At 36.2% G+C, this 18172-nt stretch overlaps 2 long non-coding RNA genes across 2 annotated transcripts; both read right to left on the bottom strand.

Moving 5' to 3' along the window:
- Positions 1-1870: 1870 nt before the first annotated feature.
- On the bottom strand, positions 1871-3565 carry LOC149956087 (uncharacterized). The gene is made up of 3 exons (XR_016478442.1): positions 3509-3565; positions 2599-2789; positions 1871-1930 (listed from the first exon to the last, which is right to left on the bottom strand). It is a non-coding gene; the product is annotated as an uncharacterized LOC149956087 (long non-coding RNA).
- Positions 3566-14779: 11214 nt separating this feature from the next.
- LOC149956086 (uncharacterized) lies at positions 14780-17870 on the bottom strand. Its single transcript, XR_016478168.1, has 2 exons — positions 17695-17870; positions 14780-14884 (listed from the first exon to the last, which is right to left on the bottom strand). It is a non-coding gene; the product is annotated as an uncharacterized LOC149956086 (long non-coding RNA).
- Between the last annotated feature and the right edge of the window lie 302 nt (positions 17871-18172).

Genomic DNA, 18172 nt, shown 5'->3' with positions numbered 1-18172 from the left:
CGTTGGTAAAACGAATATAATTTTAACTTATTTAATTATGTTTTTTACGCAACTAAGCATTAATTTGAATAAAAATGGTATTTATTTAAATGATTGTTTGTTTTATTTAAATAATAGGTTTATTCACCTTCGATTATTTAAACATTTTACAATTTTTATTCAACTATTGGTTATTTAAATAAATATTATTTTAATATAGCCGAGCTTATTTTATTCATGGATAAAAATTAATCGACTGCCGAACACTAGCCTTAGATATTAGAGTTTGGTACGTAAATGTAAGAAGTGGTTTAAATGTGTGAATTTTTTTTAAACAAAGAATATTTTATTTATCCGAATACACAAAAGTTACAAGTGAGGTTTTAAGATTCCTCCGTTAGCCGCGATACAGGTTTCGAAACGAGCATGCAATCATATCAGGAGTGAGAATTCCGAAGGCTGCAATGATTCAATTTCGTAAATCTTCGATGCTTGCAACACGGGTCTCGTAAACCCGTTCTGTGATGAAACCAAACAAAAAAGTCCTTCGCCGTTAGATCTGGAGTTCCAAGGCTGAGGGAACTCTTTGTTCAAATGCTCCACAACACCTCGAGGTTGATGGGGTGGTGCACCGTCGTGTTGGTACCATTTTCGTCTGAGAAGGGCCAGCGGAACGTCGTCTAACGCGTCTGCTACTTCGGTCTGCAAGAGTTCCAAGTAATTTTGTCTATTAAGACCATTTGGAAGAAAAAGTGGGCCAATAACTAAATCCCTAAGCAAACCTGACCAATCATTTAGTCTAAATTGTGGTTGGCGATGGTGAGGGAAACCCTAGTGAGGATATCACCACTCCTTAAATGGTTATTTTGATTTTTGAAAAGCCCATCTCTGGCTACGGACAGCGTTGCCAGGTCCCAAAACTGAAATTATAGTATTGTAGCCCAAAAATTATCGAATTTTCTATAAAATTATAGTACACAAGTACGGCCAACTTTGATTACTCGCTATAGCATGGTAGCACTTTATCATAGTTGGCCTTTACTAACATATTTCGTTTTCGTTAGGCTACAACCCGCTTGATTAGTCAAGTCGGCCATATTTTCGAGTACCAACCAAACACTCCAAGGAGTATATTATTTCAATTCTTAGCCTACTAGGAGTAACATAAGAAACTGGAAACGCCGTTCTTATGTTAACGAAAAGGAACTTTCTAATATTTCTTAAATTATCGCACAAATATCGGAAATATAGTAAAACTATAGTACAATTATCGCAAAAAGCGTACTATATAGCACGCGATTGAAATTATAGTACGGGAAAATTCGAAAGGTAAAATTATCGAAATGTACTATAATTATAGTACGGTTGGCAACGCTGGCTACGGAACACTCGTTGGTGAACAGAAGTTGATTGAGGAAATTTGGGCTCTCATCAGACATGATCATTATCCAATTACAGAAATCATATCGACGTTCCGTATCTCCTTCGAGCAGAGCTTGGTATTGTAAATATCGTTAATTATTTAATGTGGTAGTGTTATAGTTTTTTAAAGTAAAGAGGACCACTGTTTAAATTGAAGTTAAGTACCTCAAGAAAATAGGTCTGAAACAAAACATATAAATTAACCAGAATCGAGTGACAAGCCAGCGCATTTTAAAAATATTTCATTTTCTTTATATCGCTCTTTTTTCAATAGTTTAGTGACTTTAGTCAATAATATAATTAGTAATTCATTGCGCGCTTAAGCAAGAGCCAACAAAGTAAATATCATTTTACAATAAGAAATTAAAATGCAATCGAATTGGAAATAAAAAGGAACTTTTATTTACATTTCAAAATGGATTTCTGTAAATATATGAGTAAATTATTACATTTATGAAAGTTAGTGTTTAAAATCTTCATAATGATTTTGTTGATTTATTGTTTTGAGATTACTGCATTTTATCCGTGACTGAAAAAAATAAAAACACTTAAGATTAAAACGTTATAAGACATAAGACTCTTTAGTGAAAATTACTGTGAGTAATGAAATCATTTTGATTATTTAAATTTTAAGCACATCGATTTTAATGCCCTATTTTGACACTCGTTTTTATTATTAACCTTTATTTATTTAATCTTAAGTTATTTTATTTATATATTTCAAACGGTGCGATCCAGGATTGCCGTTCATTTCGGGTGAGGTCATTTACGTTTTGGACGCCCCCTTGATAATTAAATGAAATGTTACAATTTGCAACTTTCTTGATCCATTTCGGGGGAGTTTGAACCCCCAAAATCATCTTTAAATATGCCCTTGAAATAAACCAACAACTTTAGGGAAAAACCAAATGGTATTGAGATGAATACTTTGTCCTTCGGCCTATTTACATCGCATCATTTGCTTGGAATAATTTTGAACACAATTGCACACAACTAATCGTTTCTAATTATCAATTTTAATTTAATTTTGTATTACGTAAATAAAGTAGTGTTTATTAATATTACTTATAATAATAATAATCGGCAAAGCTAATAGCCAAGGCACCACCTTAGGCCCAAGTCATCGAGCGACTTTAATGCCTTTATACAGGTGGTTGGGTTACAATGCCTAGGAAGAGTATATGTACATATTCTTACTGATGGTGGTGTACAGGAATGAAGTGGTGAGAGGTATGACGTCTGTTTGGTCCGAACATGATGGCCAACATGGCAAGTTTTTCAAATTTTCCACCGTATACTTCCAGAACCAGAAACGTCGTGGAGCATAATACCACCAACACGGCCAAAAGGATCTTGCTGTGCGACAACATCTTGATAGTTCTCTATTACTAAAAACAATAATTTTTCCGAAACATTCTTTAAAAAGATTAGAACTTATTGGTTATAGAAAGGTATTAAGCTAGGGATAAATGTGGCTAAAAAAATAAATATAATTATAATAAGGGTGGTCTGATCATCCGATTTCAATAAAAATATTTTTTTATATCATTGACCTAAATAACCTATTTATATTCTATGTATATGAGAAAATGTACGGAAATAGCTTCTGTAGCAATATAATATTTTGAATAAGATTAATATTAAATTTATTTCGTAATTTCCATTGCAATTAATAAATTTCTCAGGTTAGAGACAAAATGTTTAAAAATTAATAAAATGAAATCAAATTTTCCGATATCATTAAAAAAATCAAAAGACGAATGACGCTTCCTGAATTTATAGTAATATTTTGCACTTAGTTTTAAAAAATTAGGTGGTGGGCAATCACGTATGCTAACCTTAAAGTGGTTATTTACAAAGTATGATTCGCCACCGATTTCGCTTTCAAACCTTAAAATAGTTAAACGTTAACTTTTTTCTCTTAAGAATGTCACAGTCTCGAAAAACACAGCCCTAAGTCCTTAAAACTTTAAAAGAATGCTTTAGAACTATGATAGAGTATACCAATTTCCATTTATTTAAAAAAAATTTCAACAGCTGCACACTAAAACCTTAACATTTTTACTTTGAAAATTTGTCTTTCAATTATTAGTAGACAAAAACATACCTGAAATTGATCTCGATCAAAAAAGCAATGAAGAATAAAAAACTTGATGATCCCTTATATATATATATATTAAACACCTGTAATTAATTAGATAAGGCACGATTGGGCGTTGTTCTAATATTGTTTTCCCTCTTCCTGACTATTTCCGACGGAAGACATAATTAACAACGCGCCACTAATTATAACACACGTTTCCTTGAATACTCGATTATTAATATAAAAATGGTGTTAACTAAAAAACGATACAGAGCCCTTTACTTTAAATGTGTTTTAGTTAAGAATTTGAAATTGCAGGTTACATAGAGTGTGCAGGGGGACAAATGACCTTTAACCAGGTCTTCAAGGTCATTCAAATTTTATCTCGAGCACCATTACGATTAGAAAAATGGTTCCAATTAGAAACGTGTTCTACGTTTAATTTTAAGTCTAAACAGCTTTGTACCGATCTAATTTGACTAATAGGAAGCCGAGAAATGTTAGACCAAAAACCATAAGGTCGTGTGTGGTATTCTAATCAAGACACGACATTTAACGATTAAATGTCGTGTCTTGATTAGAATACCACACACGACCTATATATATATATATATATATATATATATATATATAAAGCCAATATCTTACCTTTAAAGTAACTTTTCGAAAATAGCGTAAGCAAATAGAACGACTATTATAAAATTAAGCACATATATGAATCTTGATTAATTTTATGAAAACAGTGTGCCCCAAGCGGTTTTTCCCCCAAGTTATTTCCAAAACCTGCTTTGGATATTGTGACGATCGGATCCCACTGCAATGCTTTCCAGGACGTCCGCGCTCTAAGAATTAGTGACCACTATCTTTAACAAGTTGCCTAGCCAAAATATACCTCTCCTCGGAAGAATTGTCCCTAGTGGTATTAATTTCTCGAGATAACCCTTAAAGACAAATCTCCGCAATTTAGAGTTATTTGTTAAAAATGCTATCCCAGTTCTATCCCGCCCGGTATAAAATTTTAATTATAATTAAAATAATTGAGACGAAACGACCAATTTTAATTTATTCAGAATATCATAAGTTAAGTAGTTACAACAGTGAGTTGGACGTACTATAACAATGCACAATTGAATTAAACCCTTTTACAGAACAAGTTTATCAGTTAAATATAATACGAAGCAAATTTTAATGAAAGAAATATCTACAGATGCTTTTTGGAATTTCTCGCTTACGAAATACTTGCCGCATCTTTTACGCTCTTTTTATTTCAACACTCGCCCTTGATGAAGATACCGTAGATATCTGGTAGTGGACGACTCGTTCACTTCCTGTTGACGTTGTGACACATTCCACATGAAAAAGACCAATACCGTCCAATTTTCAATATCATACAATGACTCGCACACCCAGGAAATTAATGACTGCATTAGGAATCGTAGATATCCAAATATCAACACCAATGAAAAATGTATTAACAAGAAGCGAAAAACTTAACATTCACAAAGCACAGAAAGCCACTTGACTAAACGACAGCTGATATATCAATAAATGACCGTAGACGGAATAGTAAGGGCTCTTTAAAATAAACACAAACGAACCAAATTGATGTACTGCATTAAACGTCTTAATCAGTCGAGAAAATGTTTAAAATAAATTACGAAGTAATGACGACCGAGTTTAAATACACAAGATAAAAAAAGACTGAAAAAACGAAATAAATTACAAAAAAACTAACGGATTCTACCCTTTATCTTATCTGCTGACTGCGCTAAAACAAGATATGACCTTTAAAATTTCATACGTAAAATATTTAGGCTTTAACAAGTTCACAAAAATTAAAAAACAAAGTTCAATAAACAATATATACAGATATTGTATTCATCCGTTTAGTAAAAAACCCGCCTTATCATAATGGTTCCTTTACTTTTTTATCTTCCCAAATGAAGGCAATGGCTCGTCGGTGAACTATCCGCATTGTAACAATGCGAACCGAGTTCAATTCCTGATCACGATCAAATTTTACATTAAAATAATTAAATATTTAATTAAATATAATATTAATATAATTTATAAATATTTAATTAAATATAAGATTAATATAATTTATAAATATTTAATTAAATATAAGATTAATATAATTTATAAATATTTAATTAAATATAAGATTAATATAATTTATAAATATTTAATTAAATATAAGATTAATATAATTTATAAATATTTAATTAAATATAAGATTAATATAATTTATAAATATTTAATTAAATATAAGATTAATATAATTTATAAATATAAGATTAATATAATTTATAAGTATACGATTAATATAATATATAAATATAAGATTAATATAATTTATAAATATAAGATTAATATAATTTATAAATATAAGATTAATATAATTTATAAATATAAGATTAATATAATTTATAAATATAAGATTAATATAATTTATAAATATAAGATTAATATAATTTATAAATATAGGATTAATATAATTTATAAATATAAGATTAATATAATTTATAAATATAATTTTAATATAATTTATAAATATAATTTTAATATAATTTATAAATATAAGATAATAAAATTTATAAATATAAGATTAATATAATTTATAAATATAAGATTATTATAATTTATAAATATTTAAAATGATGTAGAATAAATTATAGTACCTAATATAACTTTGTAAAGGACATTCGCCAAAGCTATTTTTTAGAAAAACACCGTATGTTAACAAGCGTTGGTGGCTGAGTGGTTATTATTATTATTATTATTGAGTGGGGTGGCAAGCCAAACACTTCGACCTAAGGTCCATTGTGCATCCCCAAACTGGTTGACTTAAATAAGTCCTATTGCCGACATAAAGCTTAAAATCTGCCCGGCCGTGATATTAGAGACGTCATACGTCTCCAACCGATGCATACCCAAATGCTCAAACCTCTGGGCTGCATAGTAATCGCAGCTACAGAGTACATGTGAGGCAGTTTCCTCCTCAGCTAGACAAGATCTGCAAATCGGGTCATCACTGACCCCGATAAGCGTTAAATGTCTGTTAAGATGGCAGTGACCTGTTAGTAGGCCAGTAACAATCCTAATACTGGACCTAGAGAGCGAGAGTAATTCTCTAGCTCTCTCCCTAGAAGGGCCAAGAGTGAACTCTTTGGCCTGCCTTTGACCCTCAATTTCAGACCATTGTCTGAGTTGACGATCCGACATAAACTTGGAGATTAAGCCGCGTACAAGTCCTCGGGAGATGGGGAGAGCAGGTTCTGGACCAATGAACCCAGCCCTCGCACCTTCCTTGGCCAAGGCGTCGGCCCTTTCATTCCCAAGATGCCCCTTATGCCCAGGTACCCAACAAAGTTGAACTTTATTGTGCAACCCAAGAGTGCAGAGGAGATCTAAGCAGCTAAAAACCAGTTTAGAAAGAATACTATACTGGCTAAGAGCTCTAAGAGCAGCCTGGCTATCTGAATAAATCTGGATAACCTTCCCATGATACCCCTGATGTAAACAGTGAGCAACACAGGAGCAAATTGCAAAAATTTTAGCCTGGAATACACTAGTGTGTATCCCTAGACTTTCATAAAAGCCAAAATTATTAGTAAGGCAATACATCCCCGCACCAGTGCCATAGTGTGTCTTAGACCCATCAGTGAACCAGACGATCTCTCCTCTGGTACCGAGGGTCAAGTGACTCCACTCCGCACGGCTAGGGAAGTTGACCTCAAAAGGTTTACTAAAGTGGAGTTTAGTAACCATCAGATCAGAGCCCATTGTTAAAATCGGCATCTGATTGGTGTGGCTATGCTCCCAATTATTAGCCTTCCACCAGCCATTTTGGTTAAGCCTATAGGCACCTAAAAGGGCAGCTTCCTCAATAAAAAGGTGCAGAGGAAGCATATTCAGGAGTATTTCCAGAGAAGCGCTTGGGGCTGTTCTCATGGCTCCTGTAATGCCGACACAAGCCAGCCTTTGCAGAGTGCGCAGATCAAACTGCACAGTCCTTAAAGTAACCCTTGGCCACCAGACCACAGCTGCATAAGACAGGATAGGTCTGATGATCATGGTGTACAGCCAGTACACAGTCCTGGGGCTTAAGCCCCAGGTCTTGCTAACTGCACTTCTAGTTCTCCAAAATAACATTTTGCCCCTCTTGACTATGTAGTCAAGGTGTGGTTTCCATGTTAGTTTGCTATCCAGGATGACCCCGAGGTACTTCACCTCGGTGCTCTCCACTAGGTCCTTTCCAAATAAGGAAATACCCTCAAACATACCTTTTATCCTTCTACGAGTAAAAGGAACCAAGACAGTTTTATTAGGATTAACCATGAGGTTGACCTCCCTGCACCAGCTCTCAACTGATGCTAGGGCCCTCCTCATTACGTCCTTCACTGTTGCCGGGAATTTCCCAGTAATGATGATAGCAATATCATCGGCGTAACCGAAACAGCGGCATCCTCCCCTGTTCAACCTCCGAACGAGTTCATCCACCACCAGGCACCACAGAAGGGGAGAAAGAACGCCCCCCTGTGGGCAACCACGACTGGTGGAGACCATAAGGGAGTCACCCAGCAAGGAGGATACCACTTTTCGGTCAGTTAACATAGATTTGATCCAAAGGCACAATGTGTCATTGATACCAAACCTTTTCGCAGCCTTAAGTATAACTGCGCTGGAGACCTTATCAAAGGCTCCCTCAATATCAAGAAAAACTGCTAACGCAATTTCCTTGTGCTCAATTGCTTTTTCCAGGCAGCTGCTGATACCATGCAGGGCGGTCTCAGAAGACCTGCCATTCTGGTAAGCATGCTGCGCAGTCGACAGAGGAGAGTTGCAAAGAACCTCCTCCCTAATGTAGTTGTCCACCATTTTCTCCAGAATTTTTAGGAGAAAAGAGGTAAGACTAATTGGCCTAAATGCCTTAGCTTCCAGGTAATCAGATTTACCAGGCTTAGGTATGAAGATCGCTTGAGAAAGCTTCCAGGTGCTAGGTAAATGCCCTAGAGCAATACAAGCCCTGTAGATTCTCAGCAGCATAGGGCATAGAATATCAATGCCCTCCTGTAAGAGGATAGGAAAAATCCCATCCGGTCCCGGGGACTTATAGGGTTTAAATGACTTTACAGCCCATATAAGTCTGGAATGCGTGGCGACCTTATTCGCCACTGCCCAATCTTCCCTTTTGGTTCGATTGATCCTCAAAGGGCGATTGTCAGTGTTACCATTGCTAGTGAGCTTAGAGTCCGGAAAGTGTACATCTAACATATGTGTCAGAGTGTCCTTACCGGACGTGGAAAAACTACCATCTTTCAACTTAATGGTGTCAAGATGCTTAGTATTATCGTGTGCCAAAATTTTCATTAATTTGGCCGTACTGGGAACATCCGCTATGTTCTCACAGAAGTCTCTCCATGAAGCCTTCTTGGCATCGCGGATAGATAATTTATAAATATAATTTTAATATAATTTATAAATATAAGATAATAAAATTTATAAATATAAGATTAATATAATTTATAAATATAAGATTATTATAATTTATAAATATTTAAAATGATGTAGAATAAATTATAGTACCTAATATAACTTTGTAAAGGACATTCGCCAAAGCTATTTTTTAGAAAAACACCGTAACTTAACAAGCGTTGGTGGCTGAGTGGTTAGAGTACGAGGCAGACCCGTGTTCGATTCCCGGCCGGCGTCAAAAAATCGCAAATTGATACTAAGACGAATACCGTGTACAATTGGTGGAAACCCTGCCATTGGACGTTGAGAGGTTGCATAACACTCAGCACTCGGTCCGTCCCAAAGTCATTCAGAAGAACGCCCAATCAAACACAACAGTCTCAACATCCACAACCATCATAACACAAACACAACGAACTCAACAACCACAATCATCACAACACGAACTCAACATCCATAACCTACACATAAACATTACAATAACGAGCGTTGACGAAAAAAGCCCAACCAAACTAAAGCAATCCGTTAACGCTCACCCTTCGAGAAACTACGAACGCAGTGAGCCAAGAAACTGCGTACGCAGTGATTACCCTTTGCCCCGAAAATGCGAACGCGTTCGCAGGCCTGACAGCAAGACCCACAGACAGACAGACAGACAGACACGGTGATTGTATAACCCCTCCTAGGGGACTTTGTCCCCTCGGAGAGGTAAAAATGGCAATGGTAAGCTATATAAGTTAATACGAACCAAAGATGGACTGTAATTCATTGAAACTTTTAAAATGAGAAAAGATTCATAAATCCATCAAAAACCGTGGCCAAAAAGCTAAAACCTAGATCAATTTGCAAAAAAAATGATTTGTAATATTCCAAATTTATCTAGGTTTTAGCTTTTTTGCCCCGTTTTTTCGCAGTTTGGAAATTTCAATGTTAAGCTAAAGCCTAGTGTGGTATCGTTCAGATGATCTACACGAGTTATGGTAATCGGATTAAAAGTTAATTGCTTGCAGGGTTGTCAGATTTGGAAACGGTCAATTTCTTCATTATTTTTAAAGGAATAGCTGTACGGATTTCGGCCATCGAGCTTAAAACCAAGTTTAACTCGCGGTTTCATTGCCAGTTTTGACCAATAAAATTCTCTGAAACTCGTAATTAATGAATGAATGAATGAACGTGGGGTTTATTGTGTAACAAAACAATCCTGGTTACAAGATCAGCTAGTTGATACACATTTTAACAAATGAGAAAAATATACAATGGTGAAACTATTGACATAAATGCATTTTTATGAAAATGTACAGCAATAGATAAATAGTATGGAAGTAAAAGTTATAAATTGTTTATGTCTGACAATTTACAGCTAAATAGGTCTAGTTTGTGCGTATAGTTATTTGCAGTTTTTTGTAGACGGTTTAGTGGGTTAAGGCTAGTATACAGTGTGTTGAATATTTGCTTATTTCTTAGCTTGTAGTTTGGTACAGATATGTTTAAATTAGAAACAATATTTTCACTGGCCACTCTATTATTAAGTATCTTAAAGAGAAATTTTAATTCAGTTTTATCTCGAAATTGTGCTAAGGTATTAATACTAAGGTCAGTAAGAATTTTTCCATAATTATAATTGTGGGATTTTAAAAAGTTGGTGTGAAGATATTCAACAAATTTCTTTTGTATATTTTCTACGCTATGCAAAAGGTATGGGCTGCACCCACCCCAAGCTAGTGAACCGTACATGGCCCTAGATCTAACTAAACTCTGGTATAAGAGAACAAAGTGTTTTTCAGAATTAATTTTTTTGCAGAGTTTCAGAATGACGCCCAGCAACCTCCTACAGCTGTTAACGGTAAACTGAATATGTTCCCTGAAGTATAAACCCACGTCCAGGAACACGCCAAGGTCTTTAATAGAAGATTTTCTAGGTATTGAACCGTTGCCAATTTTAAAGTTATACCTTAGGATATCAGATTTTCGAGAGAACGACACCAGAGCGGATTTAGATGGATTTATCGGGAGGTTGTTTACTGTGCACCATTCTGAAACTAAATCAATGTCGTTCTGTAGAAGTTTAAAAATAATCAGGTTTTAAAATATGCTTGCAAATTTTGTGGTCATCCGTGAATTGAAATAGTGAGGAATTTTTAATAATGAACTGCAGGTCGTAAATATACATATTAAATAATAGCGGCCCTAACGACGATCCTTGAGGGACCCCCGTAGTGACACCGTAGGATACATCCGTTGTAACACCATTACATTTTACGACATTGGATCTATCAGTCAAATAGTCGCCTAGCCAGCGCAGTACGGTGCCGTGGATACCGAATTGGTCAAGTTTTTTAAGTAGTAAGGGGTGAGAGACTCGTTCGAACGCTTTAGCAAGATCGAGGAAAATGACGTCATATTGTTGTTGGTTTTCTACAGCTCTTGTAGCTTCATTTAGAAAAGAGACGTGGTTAGTATCTACGCCTTTACCCCTTGAGAAACCATGTTGTGGAGAATTTGGAAAAGTGTTAAACCAATTTGAGATGTATTTATGAACAATATAATCGAAAATTTTAGCAAATTTGCAAAGCAGGGATATAGGCCGGTAGTTCTTGGGATCGCCGGTGAACCCATTTTTAAAGATAGGACTGACAATTGAGGTTTTCCATAATGTCGGAAATATAGCAGTAGATATGGACAGGTTTAGTATGTGTTCCAACAGTGCTAGAAGAAGGTCACCGCAACCTTTCACTATGAATGCCGGAATAGAGTCAATTCCGGTGCTGAAACTTCATTTTAATTTGGTAATTGCCTCTTTAATATCAGATTGGTTAATTTTAATATTGTGAAAGGTGTCCGAAAAAAGTAAATTTTCATTGTAATCAAAGGGTTGGTCGGGTTTAGTGTTATCAATAGAAACTTTTGAAAAAATAGAAGCGAATTCATTCGCGAGGGCAGTAGGGTTGGTAATAAAATTTTGTCCCGTGGAGATCCTTTAAGGTTTTTGTTAACGTATCCCCAAAACATCCGAGGATGTTTCAGGGCCGTGTTGCGGATGTTTTCAGTATTAATTTTACCGTCTCTTCGAATAAGTTTTTAAGAGGCAGAACGTAAAGAGCTAAATTGTTCGTAATCCCTAACGTCCTTTGTACGGGTAAATTTCCTATGGAAATATCTCTTTCGTTTCAGTGTGGCAATAAGTTCGGCGGAATACCAACAAGGAAAATTTCTAGAAGTCTTATGAATTTTTTTAGGAATACAGGTATCCATGGCAGTTTTTACCGCACTGGTTAGAATGTCGACACAAATATTCACATCATTGTGTTCACAGAACTCGGTCCAGTCAAAGTCCCGTAATAGGGTGTAGAGCATATAGTAGTTTCCTTCGCGATAGTTTAAAGATTTTGATGCACGCGGTACAGATTTATCAAGGTCAGCGAGGTAGTTTACATAGAATGGAGGGTGACGATCGTGCTTATCAACAAATGGTTCGTTCAATGGGGAAATATTTACAGAATTTACATTAGTAAGGCATAAGTCCAAAATATTGCCATAGTCGTTTTTTAGAGTGCTAATTTGCCTTAAATTACTCGCGTAGCAGATTTCAAAAATGTGATTCGCTTTAATTTTGGTACCATGACTGCATTCGAGATTACTAAAAGTGGGCCAATCGAGCTTAGGTAGGTTAAAATCACCTAGTATGATGAGGTCCTGACTGAAATTATGGGCAAGCAATTGCCAGTGTAAGTTAAAAATCTCATATACATTTTCAGAAATGGTTGGGGAAAAATAAACTGTGCCAATAAGGAGGGAAGAAACTGCGTTAATTTTAACTTCGATAAAAACACATTCAGGGACACTTTCTAGGTCGGTCCGCCTTATGGCCGTTAAGGAATTCCTCACGGCAATAAGGGCACCGCCACCCCGAATATTGGGATCGGAGGAACTGTCCCTGTCCGCGCGAAAAACTAAAAAATTGTCACTAAAGTAGTCACCATTAAAATGGCTGCCGTTGAACCATGTTTCGGTAATGCAGATAATATCCAATGTAGTTAAATTTATATTATAGAAAAACATTTCAGCTTTAGTGCGTAGCCCACCAACGTTGTGGTCACCAATTTTGAGAGAACTAGCCATACTAGGATGAGGGGGAAAGGGGGTTGAGAAGAAGGTCAGCACGTAGCCTACCACTAAATTCCTTAAACAGGCAGTGATGCGGCCAATTTTAAGGGTCTTGAAGCTGGTCAAATTCCGTGTTATCGCAACTAATGTGGAAAGAAGAGTAGCTATTAAATTTTGTTTTTAATTTTGTGCATTTGAGGGATTTCAGATTTGTTTCCTCGGTCAAAATTTCTAAGAGCTCAGAATCAGATAAACTGGGGGCCAGCCTAGTAACGAACAGGGCTTTCCTAGGTACACGTAGGTGACCAGTGGCCGCTTTAATTTTAGATTAATTCTTGGTACCGCTAAATCCTGGTCTTATGGATTTCGTGGGAGGACCTGAGTGAACGTAAACACCTTTACGACTAATATCCGGGGCAACTGGAATAGGTGGAGGGGGAGGAACAGAAACATAAGACAGACAAATGGGGAACGATGGGACAGGAGAGAGAGAACCGTGGGTGGAGGGCAGGTAAGTATTAGCAAATGGACCAATGGGTGTTCCGGTCATTTTCGCGTATGTTTGAGAAGAAGGGATACAATTGGTAACCGATGGTACAAAGGGTGTTGCGTTAATATTAGCGAAAGATTGAGTGGTTGTCAGCGGAGGAAAGGTTGAGTCGGCGTTCGACGTCTGTTGAACGGTAGTGGTTGAGGTCGAAGAAAGTTGTTTTAGAGAATATAATTCAGATTGCAAAATAGAGATTTCAGTAGATTGGTCGCTGATGAGTGATTTTAAGCAGACATTATCATTGACTAGAGCGGAGACAGTACCCTGGAGGTCTTTTACCATATCCACTAGGAGACCAATATTGCAGTGTAAACTGTTCAAAATTGACGAGTCACTCCGCGTCATACTATTTATATGGAAAAGTTCATTTAGGACTGCTTCGAGGTCCGCAGCAGATAGAGAGCCTTCCGAAGAGGTTAGGGAGACCGGAAGAGAAGGGCGACCAACGTTGGAGTTTGAGGGAGAGCCTATGGGGCTGCTTAGATCCTGGTTTTTCTTGTTCGCCTTCTTATTAACTTTATTGAGGCAGGAAGGACAAGTATATGTGCTCAGAGCTGCATCAGAACCGTCCCATAGTGCGTCCAATTCACTCTCATTAAGATGGGGTAGACAGTCGCGATGTATGCGCTTTCTGCAATTCCCGCATGGCAATTTGCGTTGTTTGCCATAAAACTTTTTGTTGCAATGCAGACAACTGTCAGTAGACGGAGCCATGTTGAGATGGTGAAATGATAGAGAAAGGAAAATGCTCCCGTTCAATTTGTCCAAATGGTAAAATCAAAAGTCGCCGTCGCGTATCCAGTGCCACCTCCCACTAACCAGTTTTAATCGATAGTCAGAACGAATGTGAAGTTCCGAAATCAGCTACCACAAATAATTAGTTTTATGCAAAATAATTGAATTTTCAATAATGTTACTATACTCAATCGATATCTTTAGAACATTATGAACGTAATTTTAGTTATAAATACCATTCCAAAAACGACAAAGTAAAATTTAATAAAAACCACCTTTGGACTATAATGCAGTTAAATTACGCGTAAAGATAGAAAAGTTCATAATAAAAATATAAGTATCATTTGTATTGAACTGAATCATGTTCCAAAAGTGTTGAGAATAAGTTTTGATTAATTGTATTTTAAAATTACCGAGACATTTACTTTGGTAAAAGAAATTTATTTACGAGTAAAATCACATATTTTAAAAACTTGAAATATTTTTCAATATTTGTTGCGCATCTGATAAAAACTGGTCCTTATTAACCGTGACTGAAAAGAAAACACCATTACAGTAAATATTAATTATTTAGAATCGCAATTAATTCATTGTTAATGAGAAGTCAACAAATAGGTTTAAGACAATGTATAAACGAAAACAATGCTATCGTAGATGATTGTTTATAATAAGGTATTACATTTTCTGTGCAGCAAGAAAATATTTTTCTTTTATTAGTCTTTTCTAAAAAGTTAGTCATGAGGTCGTTTTTTGTATATATCTAAGGTAACATGCGTAAATAGATTATTTATCAAAATATAACAATAGAAATGGTAGGTTAACGCAATATTGTTATTTCACTGTATACTACGGTTTGTTAAAAAAATAATTTATTAATGGTTTAAAATACCTATACAGGGTCTTTTTTTTTGCTCGGAAAAGTGTTTTTTTTTCAAAAACTATTTATAGTACCGATTTCAAATTTGGAAGGTCAATTCTCTATACCGGGGGACATCAGTTTGAGAAATTTGAGCGTTTTCGGTAATGTTTTTCACCAATTTTGAAAAATTATTTTTCGACCACTAGGTGCGAGATAAAAAATTTCTATTATAAAGTTGTAGACCGTCATCGAAAACCCTTAAACATTGTTCACTCGACGAAAAACAACTTATTTATCAGTGAAAATTCGAGCTTGAAAAATTTACAAGTTGGTGAAGCCAAATTACGATTGTTTGAAACGATAATTGAAAAGGGAACAAGTCTAATACAAACGTAGTAGAGTTTTCACACTTGAAAAAATGTACACGTTTGGTTTTTAAATGCAGATATTTTATTCACATAAATTTTTACAAAACATTTTCAATAATATCACCATTGGCTGCAACACAGGTTTGTGCGCGGACAATTAAGTTCTCAAACGCTTTCTCTACCATTTCTGGTGTGACGTCTCGGCAAGCACTGATTATTCGTCTAATGAGTTCCTCCCTAGTTTCAATGGGCGTGGCGTATACCTTTGCTTTAACGAATCCCCAGAGAAAATAATCCAGCGGTGTTAGGTCAGGTGACCTTGCTGGCCAATGCACTGGACCATTTCTCCCTATCCACCTTTCAGGAAACTCGTTGTTGAGGTGCTCAGTTACTTGCCGGGAAAAATGCGGAGGGGCGCCATCTTGCTGAAACCACAACTGACGTCTTTCAGCTAATGGAAGGTCGTCGATTGCGTCACTCAGTTCGTTCTGTAGAAAATGTAAATACCTTTGGCCGTTGAGGTTCGTCGGCAGGAAAAAGGGACCAATCAAACGGTTTCCAACAAGTCCAACCCAAACATTGACCCGTTCAAATTGAACCTGGTGATGATATTCAAAACCCCAATGTGGGTTGATGTCAGACCAAAGATGGCTGTTTTGATGATTAAAGGGCCCATCTCTAGAAAATGACGCTTCGTCGGAGAACAAAACATGGCGCAAAAATTGTCTATCTTCTTGGACAGCATTTAGTAACCAGTTGCTAAATTCATAACGTCTTTGATGGTCTCCGTCAATTAGTCCTTGGTGGAGTGTAGCTCTGTATGGGTGATAGCGATTCTTACAAAGAATTTTCCACACACGATTTGCAGAACAACCCAAATCAGCAGCGGCGTTAGCGCAACTGTGACGAGGATATGCCACAAAGTACGCGAGTACATTGTTCTCGAAGTCTAAATCCGGTTGACCCAATCCGCGAAACCTAGGTTGCAAGTTACCAAATTGATTGAAATCGTGAATTGCTCGTCTTACTGTATTTACAGATGGTGCTCCATTTGGATGTCTTTCTGCGAAGATTTCAGTCACTCTTCTAAGGTTTTGCGCTGCTTCTCCATAGTAAATGGCAACTATCTCGGTACGCTCAGCTACTGAATAACGAGGCATTGTTCGAAATATTATCAAACACTGATAATAATCTCCCAAAGTTTTCCTTTAAATACCCAATGCATGTTTAGGATTGACCTATAGCCTCGTGTTTTTTAAATCCGGTCGTTTTTTTAACCAAAGTTTCAACTGGATTAGGTAATTCGGTTTCAATTATCGTTTCAAACAATCGTAATTTGGCTTCACCAACTTGTAAATTTTTCAAGCTCGAATTTTCACTGATAAATAAATTGTTTTTCGTCGAGTGAACAATTTTTAAGGGTTTTCGATGACGGCCTACAACTTTATAATAGAAATTTTTTATCTCGCACCTAGTGGTCGAAAAATAATTTTTCAAAATTGGTGAAAAACATTACCGAAAACGGTCAAATTTCTCAAACTGATGTCCCCCGGTATAGAGAATTGACCTTCCAAATTTGAAATCGGTACTATAAATAGTTTTTGAAAAAAAACACTTTTCCGAGCAAAAAAAAAGGCCCTGTATATACACAAAATCTTTAATATTAGGAAAGTTGACTGAACTCTAACAGATCATTAACTATGACCGTAGGGACTGGACACTAGCTTGGCGAAATGACCACCTACAATAATTGCTAAGTTAAGTCAGGAATCCATACCTCTACTTGGAATGCTTCTCACGGCAGATTTTCGTCTCGATATGGCTGACGGTTTTTTTGACGTCACTATGTTAACTTAACAAACAACAACGCGAGAGGGGAGCACGCGCAGAGGGGATTTTTTCTTTGGTAGGCGGGGCCAAAGCCGTCAGAGCGATCTTACCATACGCGATACGGAAGGATAAGCATTCCAATTAGTAGAGGTAAAGATTCCTGGTTCAGTACAATGGCGGAAATAGTGATAAGCTATGGCGGTGCCCTTGTGTAGGCACGAAATTAACTCTATAAGTTACGTACAGGTGCATTGTAAGTTCTAACAACTACGAAACAAATTCTTACTGATAATGGTGTACTGGAATGTAGTGGTGTGTACTATGGCTATGTTTGTTTCTACCGAACATGATGGCTAATGCCGCGAGTTTATGAAATTTTCCAGCGGAGACTTCTTGCACCAGGAACGACGCCGCGCATATCACAACCACCAAAGCCAACAGAACTATCTTTGGGGACATCATCTGGTTTCTTTGACTGCTGCAAAGTGAATAGAGGTCGGGGACGGTTAACCATTATCCATGTTTAAATTGATTTTTTTCGGGGAAAAAATGTAAACAAAGAAATTTACCGGTTAATATTTCGGAAAATGATTAAAAAACATGTATTATTCGTAAAATTTGAGCTTTTTATCGAAAAAAACGTCGTTTTTCCGATTACTTTTACAAATTAATCAAAAAATTAATAATACAGAAATATAAATTACTTGATCAAAATATTTTACGAATAATTTGGAGAGCTTTATCTATTGAATAAAAGTTAACCA

Source organism: Leiobunum rupestre, chromosome 2, assembly GCF_980474605.1.
Source record: "Leiobunum rupestre chromosome 2, qqLeiRupe1.1.hap1, whole genome shotgun sequence".
Lineage (NCBI taxonomy): Eukaryota > Metazoa > Arthropoda > Arachnida > Opiliones > Sclerosomatidae > Leiobunum > Leiobunum rupestre.
Note: the sequence above shows the minus strand (reverse complement) of the source record. Positions and strands in the feature narration are given on the sequence as shown.